Source organism: Zingiber officinale, chromosome 4B, assembly GCF_018446385.1.
Source record: "Zingiber officinale cultivar Zhangliang chromosome 4B, Zo_v1.1, whole genome shotgun sequence".
Classification (NCBI taxonomy): Eukaryota; Viridiplantae; Streptophyta; class Magnoliopsida; order Zingiberales; family Zingiberaceae; genus Zingiber; species Zingiber officinale.
The window spans coordinates 57,598,181-57,610,843 of NC_055993.1; the positions used below are offsets into that span (position 1 = coordinate 57,598,181).

Genomic DNA, 12,663 nt, shown 5'->3' on the forward strand with positions numbered 1-12,663 from the left:
TGGGTTGCAAGTATTGGAGTAAGGGTTCTTTTACCTCTGGTTGAAGTTACCGATAGCATCACACTGTTCCACTTGAGATAATTGCATACTGATAGCTCCAAGAGGACAAGAATCCTTCAGGTGTTCTGAGGCTCCACATACTTCACATGATATAGAAATTGCATTTACAGGGCGTATATTTATGTTCTCAAATTGCTTTGATAGAGATCAAGATTTGCAGTAATCAATTCAATGACATCCACATTGTATTTTCCTAGTATTTTTTTACTCCTTCTTTCTGAAGCCCATTGATGATGGTTATGTTTCACACTTTCGATAATGTCTTCTGCTTCATCAAGGTCCTTGTTCATTAATGTACCTCTTGTAGTAAAATCCAACGAAACCTTTATCAGATAATTAATTTTGTTGTAGAAAGTGTGAATCACGAGCCACTTTTCTAGTCCGTGATGTGGGCAGTCTCTCAACATTCCCTTAAATCCATCCTAAGCTTCATAGACAGATTCAGAGTCTGTTTGCTTGAAGCTTGCAATAAGATTGCAGAGGTATGCTATCTTACTTAGAGGAAAGAACTTATCCAGGAAAACCTGCTCACACTGAGCCCAGGAAGTGATATTGTTTGGAAGCAAGAAATTTAGCCAGATTTTTTCTTGATCTCTCAAAGAAAACCCAAATAATAATAATCTAATGACTTCTAGAGGAACTCTATTGATATGCATCATGCTACATAATTCCTTGAAGTTGTCAAGACGATGATTTGGACCTCCATCGGACCACCTCCATACTAGTGATGTTGAACCATGGAAATAAAAGATGGTTTTAATTCAAAGTGATTGGCCTCAACTATTGGTCTAGAGATACTGAATCTTGGCCCTCTTACGTAATCCATCAGAGGTTTGTTTGCCATGGTTCTCTGTTCTTACTCTTGTTGGTTCTTTTGTAGATTCAGTCTTCGATGGAATGTCTGGTTGATCTCAAGATCAATTGGCAAAAGATCTATAGTGTTTCATCACATACAAAGACAAGAAGCAAACTAGAATTTGTTGTTTTTGAGTTTAAAAGAAAGTAAATTACAAAATTGAAATTGTACAATTAAAATACAGTAATGAAAAGATAAAGAATAAAGGATAAGAACTAAAAAGTTAAAGAACTAAAGAATTAAAGAATTGAAATAATTGCCTAACCAAACTCTAATGCAAACAACTAGATTTAAAACACTTAGTTCCTCAGTGCCAAAAATTTGATGTGTAAAAATCACAAGCGCATAGTCATTGTCAAGAAATAAAATTTATAATTCAATCCCACAAGGACTGAAGATTAAATGCTAGTTGGTTTTACACATTGAATTTAGATAGACAAAATCGATGAGTGTTTGTTTTGAGATTTTCAACTAAAATGTGAAAGTAAAAGAAAATAAATTGAGGAAGTCCTTAGTTCAGCGAATGTTCTAGGCCGTTGGTTTCATTGTAATGGTGAATGTTGTGCTATGAATTTGCCCTTCCCTAGTTCTCAACTTATATAATTGTAGGACAATCTAAATTACTATCAAATACTCTCCCATGATGGTGTATCGGAGTACTTTCCCTGTAACGACCCGCCTCCTACTAACTAGGCTGTGAGGCCGGACCGTCACATTATGCTGTGCTAACTATTCCATGACCATCATTAAATCTAAGTGCGGAAGCTGTACTAATTAAAACTTTGCTAAAATATCATCATTTCTTGGTTCTACATGTGCTAAGGGGTGTAATCTAAACTATTCAGGACATATATTACATCCCCCAATGGTCAAGGAACTTAACTAAGAGTTTCTTGCTGATATCAGGCCTCCCAATCGATCCACGGATCGATTGGAATGGCCGGATCGATCCATTGATCGATCCAGGTGGCTACTGTATGCGGAAGTCAGGTTGGATCGATCCAGTGATCGATCCAGCACGCTACTGTGCTCGGGCCAATATTCTGGATCGATCGGCTGATCGATCCAGACTAGCCAATCGATCCAGTGATCAATCCCAGGGTCTACTGTTCGCGACAGAATTTGCTGGATCGATCAGCTGATCGATCCAGAAGCCTACTGTTCGCGGTACGAACTCCCCAATCGATCAGCTGATCGATTGAGAAGCCTCCAATCGATCGACCGATCGATTGCGGTTTCTGATTTCATACCAGAACTCTGATTTCAGCACTGTTTCGTACCAAATTCATACACGTGAGTTCTAACATGGCTATAAACATACTAACAACATTTAACTGACATTCTAAGCATGATTACTAACAATCTAAACATGTCTTTCATGATTCATGCATCAAAATAACTAAAAATGCGGAAATAACGTTATATAAAACTAAAGTTTTAGTTTGCTAGTCTCTCCAAGATCTCTACTCCAGGTTCCTTCCACACACATTTTCATCATTGCATTGACCTCCAGCCTTCGCTAGTCCACCTTTCCTTTACCTTTATCTGTAGTATAAGGAAAAGTATCTGTAAGCTTTCGCTTAGTAAGAAACCATCTACCTCACTAAAACATGCATACGATGAGTTCATGCTTTTGAAAGATGCTGATTGAAAATATGATGGAGAATGCTAGGCATGGCATACTATTATACTAAACATAGAAACCAAGAGCTAATCATGGCAATAACTGAAGTATCAACAAGAAAGGACTAAACTGAAATATAACTGAGTTAAACTAGAGCTGAACTAGAACTGATTTTAAAATATAATCACATGACTGATTGTGAGTTTGGAAAGCTATTATCATAATAGATTAAAATACATAATCATGTTGCTAATGGGCCCGGCAACTGTACGTGCTGTGCGCGCATCCCTAACTAGACCCGGGTTTGCAAGTCCCGAATTTAGTAGGGTTACTAGGTTATCTGAACCTAGGGACGACTGTGGGATCCCAACCCAATGGATATCTAATCCAGTACAGTGCCACTGAAAAGTAAAATACTGAACATAAGCTAATAAATTCTTGTCTTGCTTTTACTAGGTTGTCTAAACCTAGAATTAGGTTATCTAAACCTAGAGGCGACTGTGGGAGCCCTCCCATTGGACATCTAGTCCTGTAAAAGCTGGAGCAAGACTAAATAAGCTATAAAATGCTTCTATTGCATTTATTTGGGCTACTAAAATGCCTAAGCTGCATTTTTCTGTGCTAAACCATTTAAATCGAACACTTGGTATGCGCTAATTCACATCCTTTGTGTCGATAATCCATATATTACTAAACTAATACATGAAATTCACACGAGAGCTACTTATACTATAGGTGAGGGGTTTCTTACCTCCTGTTCGTAATTTCTTACGATTCTAATCACTAGGTTTCACGGACGAGAGATCTCTTCAACGATCTTCTCGCGTCTATGCGTTCCTCTCGCGGAGGGGAGCGTCCTAGTGCCCTTGATGTTGCCGGGAGGTGCTCCTAGGGCCCTTGGCTTGGTGCGCCGAGAGAAGGAGGAGGAGAGGAAAGGGGCGGCGTGAGGCTAGGGTGAGGAGAAGAGAATCACGATTAAAAATAAAACACTCACTTAATAATTTCTTATTTATATTAAGTGGTAATTCCGGCTCAACTTGAATATAAATTTAATTATTTCCCTTTCCTTTCAGCACAGCCCTGCTGGGTTCACTTGGTTACTAAGGTTCACCATAAGTCATAGAACCCAATAGGTCTCGGGTTCAATTCCCGCGTTGGCTATTTTACGGTTTTATTTGTTTTTGCTACCTTCGCTACTCTAAAAATTCTATAAAAATATCCTAAAATTCCAGAAAAATCATAGAATATTTCTAAAATAGTTTTGAGAATTTTTGGGCGCTACAATCCCCCATACCTTATAAAAAGTTCATCCTCGAACTTAAAATAACTCTGGGTACTTCTGTCTCATGCTGGCTTCTGTCTCCCATGTTGCCTCTTCTGCTGTGTGACTTTGCCAAATGACTTTTACTAGTGGTACTTCCTTGTTCCGTAATTTCTTAACTGCTCGGTCTATTATCTGAATAGGCCGACTATCATAGCTGAGGTCTTCACGGACTTGTACCAGCTGGGGCTCAATCACCTGGGTGGCATCTGGGATATGCTTCTTCAGCATAGAGACATGAAATACGTTGTGGACAGCTGACATTTCCTGGGGTAGCTCTAACTCATATGCTACCTTGCCCACTCTTCTGCTGATAAGGTATGGCCCCACATATCTGGGACTTACTTTGCCCTTCTTCCCAAAACGCATCACTCCCTTCATGGGAGCTACTCTGAGGAATACTGAATCCCCAACTGAGAACTCTAAAGGTCTACGCCGTGTATCAGCATAACTTTTCTGGCGGCTCTGAGCTGTCTCTATCCTCTGGCGGATCTGCTGTATAGCTGCTGTGGTATCTGCCACTTGATCTGTCTGAAGCTCTAGTTCTTTCTGCTCACCACTCTCATACCAGCAGATTGGAGATCTACACCTCCGCCCATAGAGAGCCTCGTAAGGTGCCATGCCGATGGTGGCCTGATAGCTATTGTTGTATGCAAATTCTGCTAAACTCAGATATTTGCACCAACTTCCTTTGAAATCTAGGGCACATGCTCGGAGCATATCTTCAAGTACCTGATTTACCCGCTCCGTCTGTCCATCTGTCTGAGGATGGAAAGCTATGCTGAACTTTAACTTCGTGCCCAAAGCTGACTGTACACACTCCCAGAAGTGTGATGTGAACCTACTGTCTCTGTCTAAAATAATGGTTCGTGGGACTCCATGCAATCTGACAATCTCTTTGAGGTACAACTGAGCTAGCTGTTCCATGGAGTAGGATATCCTGATAGCTAAGAAGTGGGCTGATTTAGTCAACCTGTCGACTATTACCCAGATGGTATCAAAACCATTCGTGGTTCTGGGTAGTCCCACTATGAAATCCATAGAAATGTCTTCCCACTTCCATTCTGGTATCTGAATGAGCTACAAAACTCCTCCTGGTCTATGATGTTCTGCCTTAACCCTTTGACAGGTTAGGCAGATGCTGACATATCGAGCGATGTCTCTCTTCATCCCAGGCCACCAAAAACGTTTCTTCAAGTCCTGGTACATTTTGGTGGAGGCAGGATGCATCGCATAAGGAGTCTTGTGAGCCTCATCTAGAATCTTCCTGCGTAGTTCCTCCTGATCTGGAACACATAATCTGTCACCAAAGTACAATACCCCACTATCAGATACTCTGAATTCTCCACTGTCTGATTCTGTTAATCCTTGCTTGATCTTCTGAATTTCAGGATCCTGTTCCTGAGTTGTCTGAAGATCACCAAGCAAGGTAGACTCTAACGTCATAGTAGAGAGCTGTCCAACTATGAGCTCAAGACCGAAGTCTGTGATCTCCTTCTGTAGGGGTGGTGCCATGGCTGCTAGAGATAATAGAGCAACACTGGATTTTCTGCTAAGTGCATCTGCTACCCTATTTGCCTTTCCTGGGTGGTAGAGGATGTCTATATCGTAGTCCTTGACCAGTTCTAACCATCTGCGCTGTCGCATATTCAGATCCTTCTGAGTGAAAAAGTACTTCAAACTCTGATGATCTGTATACACTCTGCACTGAGCTCCATACAAGTAATGTCTCCAAATTTTGAGAGCGAACACCACTGCTGCAAGCTCAAGGTCATGAGTGGGGTAATTCCTCTCGTAATCCTTGAGTTGTCTGGAGGCGTAGGCGATTACCTTGCCTTCTTGCATCAGCACTGCTGCTAGTCCCAACTTAGAGGCATCACTATATATATCAAAGCTATCTGCATTCTCTGGTAGGGTCAGAATAGGTGCACTGGTCAATCTTCTCTTTAGCTCGCTAAAGCTGTTCTCACAGTCCTCTGTCTACTGAAATTTTCTGTTCTTTCTGGTAAGAGCTGTCAGTGGGGAGGCTATCCTAGAGAAGTCCTCTATGAATTTTCTGTAATAACCTGCTAATCCCAGAAAGCTCCTGATCTCACTGGCATTCTTGGGTCTTTTCCAGTTACGCACAGCTTCTATTTTACTGGGGTCTACCATGATACCATCCTTTGAGATGATGTGACCTAGGAAGGACACCTGATATAACCAAAATTCACATTTTGTGAACTTGACTTACAACTGGTTCTGCTGAAGGGTCTGCAGTACTATTCTCAGGTGCTCTTCATATTTTTCCTGAGTTCCTGAATAGATAAGGATGTCATCGATGAATACGATAACGAACTTATCTAAGTACTCTCTGAATACTCTGTTCATGAGGTCCATGAAAGTAGCTGGAGCATTTGTCACACCAAAGGGCATGATTACGAACTCATAATGTCCGTATCTAGTCCTGAATGCTGTCTTGGGTATATCCCCTTCTTTAACTTTCACCTGATGATATCCTGATCTGAGGTCTATCTTAGAGAACACTGATGCTCCCTTTAGCTGATCGAACAGGTCATCGATTCTGGGAAGAGGATACCTATTCTTGATCGTGACTTGGTTTAGTGCCCGGTAATCTATACACAGGCTCATGCTCCCGTCCTTCTTCTTCACGAACAATACAGGCGCTCCCCACAGTGAGTGACTCGGACGTATGAAGCCCTTGTCAAGCAGCCCCTGTAGTTGCTCATGAAGTTCCTTCAGTTCTGCTGGAGCCATGCGGTAAGGCGCTTTGGAGATAGGATTTGTACCGGGAATGAGTTCTATCTCGAATTCAATCTTCCTGTCTTGTGCTAAGCCTGGTAACTCTTCAGGGAAGACTGCTGGGTAGCCACATACGACCCGGACCTCTGCTAGCTGTTGGTCCTTGTCATGGCTGGTACTGACTACGTGTGCTAAGAACCCCGTACATCCTGAATCCATTAACCTCTGTACCTTCATAGCTGAGAGAAATTTCTTGGGCTTTCGCTTTGGTTCTCCGACGAACTCAAACTGTGCTTCTGCTTCAGGTTGGAATACGACTTTCTGTTTACGACACTCTATGGAAGCACCGTATCTGATCAATAAGTCCATTCCGAAGATGACATCGTAGTCAGTCATATTTAGCACCATCAGATCACAAAAGAGTTCTCTGTCTGCTATAATGACTGGCACTGCTCTGAGCCAGTGCGTGGATGCCATAATTTCTCCTGAAGGTAACGTTGTCAGAAACTGACTACTGAGTACCTCTGGAGGTACTGCTAACTTCTCAGCAAATGCTCTGGATATATATGAATGGGTTGCCCCAGTATCAAATAAGACAGTTGTACTTTGCTGTAAAATACTAATCTGACCTGTAACAATCGAGGCATTTGCTACGTCCTCCGGTCGTGAATAGATCCGCATTTGTCGAGCCGGAGGGGCTTCTAGTCCGCTCGCTAATGTGGGACAATCTAAAGCGGCCGCATCCGATGCAACCGGCCGCTTGGCTTCGCATCGATCGGTTGTGGTGGAGGAAAGCTGGCCTTGTTCGGACTGCTTGGCCATGTGCCCTTCTTGTCCACACTCAAAGCATCCTCGTGCCTCACGACAAACCTGTGGTGGAATTTCCATAAGTAGCACACTTTGGATAATCGGGTTGTTTGCTAGTGGCCTCCTTTGGGTAACTCCCTGCGCTTGTTGCCGGAGTTCCCTTTCCGGTTGGAGCTGTGCTGTTGTTTCCGAGTGCCGAACCTCCTTGACCTTTAGATTCTGCGAGAACTTGCTTCTGCTATTTGATATTGTTCTGTTAGAGCACTGCTGACTAGTTCTTCGGTGGTTTGTGGCTGTGAATGCCGCCAACCACGTTCATTGCTATTTCCTCGGATCTTGAGCATCAACCGACTCTTTCTTTCTCCTCCGACTAGTTCAGGCATAGACGAGCCAATCTATTGAATTTCTTCACGGCTTCCTCAACTGATAGGTTGCCGAAACTCGATGAACTCGTCGAGTGGCGGTTTGTGACCCGCATGTGAAAGAATTCTTCAAAGAACTCCTTCTCAAAGTCCGCCCATGTCATCCATTGGGCGCTTCGCTCTAATTCTCTCCCACCACATACGTGCATCTCCTATAAGCGAAGGGCGCACTTCACCTTCTCATGTTCCGGCCAGTCCAGGCTTTCCAGTGTCTTGAACCAAGCTTGAGCATCCCATGGTTCACTGGTGCCTGAGAAGTTCTCGGGCTTAACTCTCTGCCACTGGATCAGATAGGCTTCTCTCTTTGCCTCTACTACTGCTGGGGCTACTGGTGCTGTAGGCGGGACTGGTGCAACCCCTAAGACGACTGGCATTGCTAAGTTTGGTTCCGGGGTGACTGTGGGAGTATTCTGCTGATTAGCCTTTAAGGTGGCTATCTCCTGCTGCTATTCAGCTAACTGCTGCTATAACTGAGCCACCAATGCTGTCAGGTCTAGGGGAGGCACTGAACTGCCTGCCTCATGTTGGGGCTCAGTAGTTGGTGCCCTTCTAGCTGGGCGTCCTCGTGCCATTTCTAAAGACATAGAGGACATACATAACTGATCTAATCATGTTTATATGACTACTACTACAATTTTGTCATGTGCTATCATATATAAACATGTTCTAGTTATCTATAAACATGAGCTATAAACAGAAAACAAGAAATGTAAATAGAGTGAGAGGTATTCTTACTTGGAAGCTGCAGGTTCAATGCTGATGTGTGTGTAGGAAGTATGGAAACTGCTCTGATACCACTCTGTAACGACCCGCCTCCTACTAACTAGGCTGTGAGGCCGGACCGTCACATTATGTTGTGCTAACTATTCCATGACCATCATTAAATCTAAGTGCGGAAGCTGTACTAATTAAAACTTTGCTAAACTATCATCATTTCTTGGTTCTACATGTGCTAAGGGGTGTAATCTAAACTATTCAGGACATATATTACATCCCCCAATGGTCAAGGAACTTAACTAAGAGTTTCTTGCTGATATCAGGCCTCCCAATCGATCCACGGATCGGTTGGAATGGCTGGATCGATCCATTGATCGATCCAGGTGGCTACTATATGCGGAAGTCAGGTTGGATCGATCCAGTGATCGATCCAGCACGCTACTGTGCTCGGGCCAATATTCTGGATCGATTGGCTGATCGATCCAAACTAGCCAATCGATCCAGTGATCGATCCCAGGGTCTACTGTTCACGACAGAATTTGCTGGATCGATCGGCTGATCGATCGGCTGATCGATCCAGAAGCCTACAGTTCGCGGTACGAACTCCCCAATCGATCAGCTGATCGATTGAGAAGCCTCCAATCGATCGACCGATCGATTGCGGTTTCTGATTTCATACCAGAACTCTGATTTCAGCACTGTTTCGTGCCAAATTCATACACGTGAGTTCTAGCATGACTATAAACATACTAACAACATTTAACTGACATTCTAAGCATGATTACTAACAATCTAAATAGGTCTTTCATGATTCATGCATCAAAATAACTAAAAATGCGGAAATAACGTTATATAAAACTAAAGTTTTAGTTTGCTAGTCTCTCCAAGATCTCTACTCCAGGTTCCTTCCACACACATTTTCATCATTGCATTGACCTCCAGCCTTCGCTAGTCCACCTTTCCTTTACCTTTATCTGTAGTATAAGGAAAAGTATCTGTAAGCTTTCGCTTAGTAAGAAACCATCTACCTCACTAAAACATGCATACGATGAGTTCATGCTTTTGAAAGATGCTGATTGAAAATATGATGGAGAATGCTAGGCATGGCATACTATTATACTAAACATAGAAACCAAGAGCTAATCATGGCAATAACTGAAGTATCAACAAGAAAGGACTAAACTGAAATATAACTGAGTTAAACTAGAGCTGAACTAGAACTGATTTTAAAATATAATCACATGACTAATTGTGAGTTTGGAAAGCTATTATCATAATAGATTAAAAACATAATCATGTTGCTAATGGGCCCGACAACTGTACGTGCTGTGCGCGCATCACTAACTAGACCCAGGTTTGCAAGTCCCGAATTTAGTAGGGTTACTAGGTTATCTGAACCTAGGGACGACTGTGGGAGCCCAACCTAATGGATATCTAATCCAGTACAGTGCCACTGAAAAGTAAAATACTGAACATAAGCTAATAAATTCTTGTCTTGCTTTTACTAGGTTGTCTAAACCTAGAACTAGGTTATCTAAACCTAGAGGCGACTGTGGGAGCCCTCCCATTGGACATCTACTCCTGTAAAAGCTGGAGCAAGACTAAATAAGCTATAAAATGCTTCTATTGCATTTATTTGGGCTACTAAAATGCCTAAGCTGCATTTTCCTGTGCTAAACCATTTAAATCGAACACTTGGTATGCGCTAATTCACATCCTTTGTGTCGATAATCTACATATTACTAAACTAATACATGAAATTCACACGAGAGCAACTTATACTGCAGGTGAGGGGTTTCTTACCTCCTGTTCGTAATTTCTTACGATTCTAATCACTAGGTTTCACGGACGAGAGATCTCTTCAACGATCTTCTCGCGTCTATGCGTTCCTCTCGCGGAGGGGAGTGTCCTCATGCCCTTGATGTTGCCGAGAGGTGCTCCTAGGGCCCTTGGCTTGGTGCACCGAGAGAAGGAGGAGGAGAGGAAAGGGGCGGCGTGAGGATAGGGTGAGGAGAAGAGAATCACGATTAAAAATAAAACCCTCACTTAATAATTTCTTATTTATATTAAGTGGTAATTCCGGCCCAACTTGAATATAAATTTAATTGTTTCCCTTTCCTTTCAGCACGGCCCTGCTAGGTTCACCTGGTTACTAAGGTTCACCATAAGTCATAGAACCTAATAGGTTCCCGCGTAGGCTATTTTACGGTTCTATTTGTTTTTGCTACCTTCGCTACTCTAAAAATTCTATAAAAATATCCTAAAATTCCAGAAAAATCATAGAATATTTCTAAAATAGTTTTGAGAATTTTCGGGCGCTACATTCCCTGCCAGTAACCAAGTATAGTATCAAGTGAAGAAGTAATTTAGAGAGTCCGAGTTTTCAGTAGAGTACCTCCTGTCACAAGGTCTCTCTCGGGTTTACGTCTCAACCAAATAGTTTTGAGTAGAGTCCGAGTTTACGCCACAATCGATGATTCAAGCGATTGTCGGAGAATTCTATTCATCGCTTCAAGGATTTCCGCAAGGTATTCTTACACAATTTTTCTAGTAATAGGAGGTACCATAAAACACCTTGGAGTCTCTTTTCTATTAAGCAAGACCCTAAAGACATCAGAGCTTATATTAAGAGATTCAACCAGATGGCTATTGATGTTCCCTCGACCACCACGGAGATCTTTGTAAGCACCTTCTCTCAGGAGCTTAATGATAATGATTTTTTTAAGGATTTGGTTAGGAATCCTCCTACCAATTTTGATATATTAATTGAGCGGGTTTTGGAGTTCATTAATGTGGAGGAGGCTCAAGCTGCCCGCAAGGAAGAAGTTAACACTTCTACGCCGATTCCAATAGTGGTCCGTCTGGTGGGACCTGCCCAACCCCCTAAAGGGCCTCGGGCGGATTCACACCATGGTCATCCCGAGCTCGGCCTCAAGCAGTACAACACGTAGATGCTCCTACACATTTCCCGTAAAGGTGGTGCGCTTATCATCTGACCAGCATCCACAACACAGAAAACTATTTCACTTTAAAGAATCAACAGGCGGGTAACACCCACTATCGGCGGCATTCTCCAATACCAAATCGCCGACGATATTCGTGATAGAATAGTCCTCTTAAAATTGAATATTAACTGGGCGGATCGTAGGCGGGAATATTACCTCTCCCTACTGTACAAGCACAAACACCTGACCAAGCACAATCAAGACCACCATCTACTCGGCAAGAGAAAAATCGCAATAATGCCGCTCGTGGTAATATTAATATGATAGCTGGAGGACCCACTGATGGTAATTCCAACCGGGCAAGAAAGTTGCACGCTCGACGATTGATGATTCACGCTATTTGGTATAGTGCTAAGAAGGCAGCAGAGCCAGAAATCAGTTTTGGGCCCAAAGATTTAGTAGGGGTAGAAGTACCCCCATGATGATGCATTAATAATTAAGGTTGTTATAGCCAATTACAATATTTCACATACTTTTATTGATACTTGTAGCTTTGTTAACATTATCTTTAAACAGGCTTTTGATTAGCTGCAGATCAACCCGAGTGAGCTTCAGCCTATGGACACTCTATTATATAGGTTTATAGGCAACGAGGTACAACCATTGGGTCAAATAAAGTTAACCATATCTTTAAGGGAGGAGCCCCTTATGCGGACACGCCGATCGATTTTCATGGTGGTGGACGCCCCATCAGCATACAATGTTATATTGGGTCGACCAGCCTTGAATGAATTCAGGGTGGTCGTTTCTACCTTCTGCTAGAAAATAAAATTTCCTATGGATGATCAAGTGGGGGAAGTTAAAGGAGACCAAATAGTAGCACGTAAGTACTATGTGGAGGTTGTAATAGAGGAAGCTATTGCCACTCGAAAAGCTTAGAGGATGGATATTAACGCTATTCATGAAAAGCCATCCACACTTGTATATGATGAGAAGGAGGAGGTGCAGATACAAATCAGCCAACCTGAAGCTACTACCTACATCACGTCCGATCTGGATATGGATCTCAAGGAAGACGTGGTAAAATGCTTAATGAGAAACAATGACGTGTTCGCATGGACACCTAAGGAGGTAAAAGGTGTTGCACCAACAGTTATGGAGCACGCTCT

The 12,663-nt window shown here is 42.5% G+C and overlaps 1 non-coding gene across 1 annotated transcript; it reads left to right on the forward strand.

The window, feature by feature from the left end:
• Window positions 1-438: 438 nt before the first annotated feature.
• Window positions 439-545, forward strand: LOC121978863. The gene has a single exon (XR_006111199.1). It is a non-coding gene; the product is annotated as a small nucleolar RNA R71 (small nucleolar RNA).
• The last annotated feature ends 12,118 nt before the right edge of the window (window positions 546-12,663 follow it).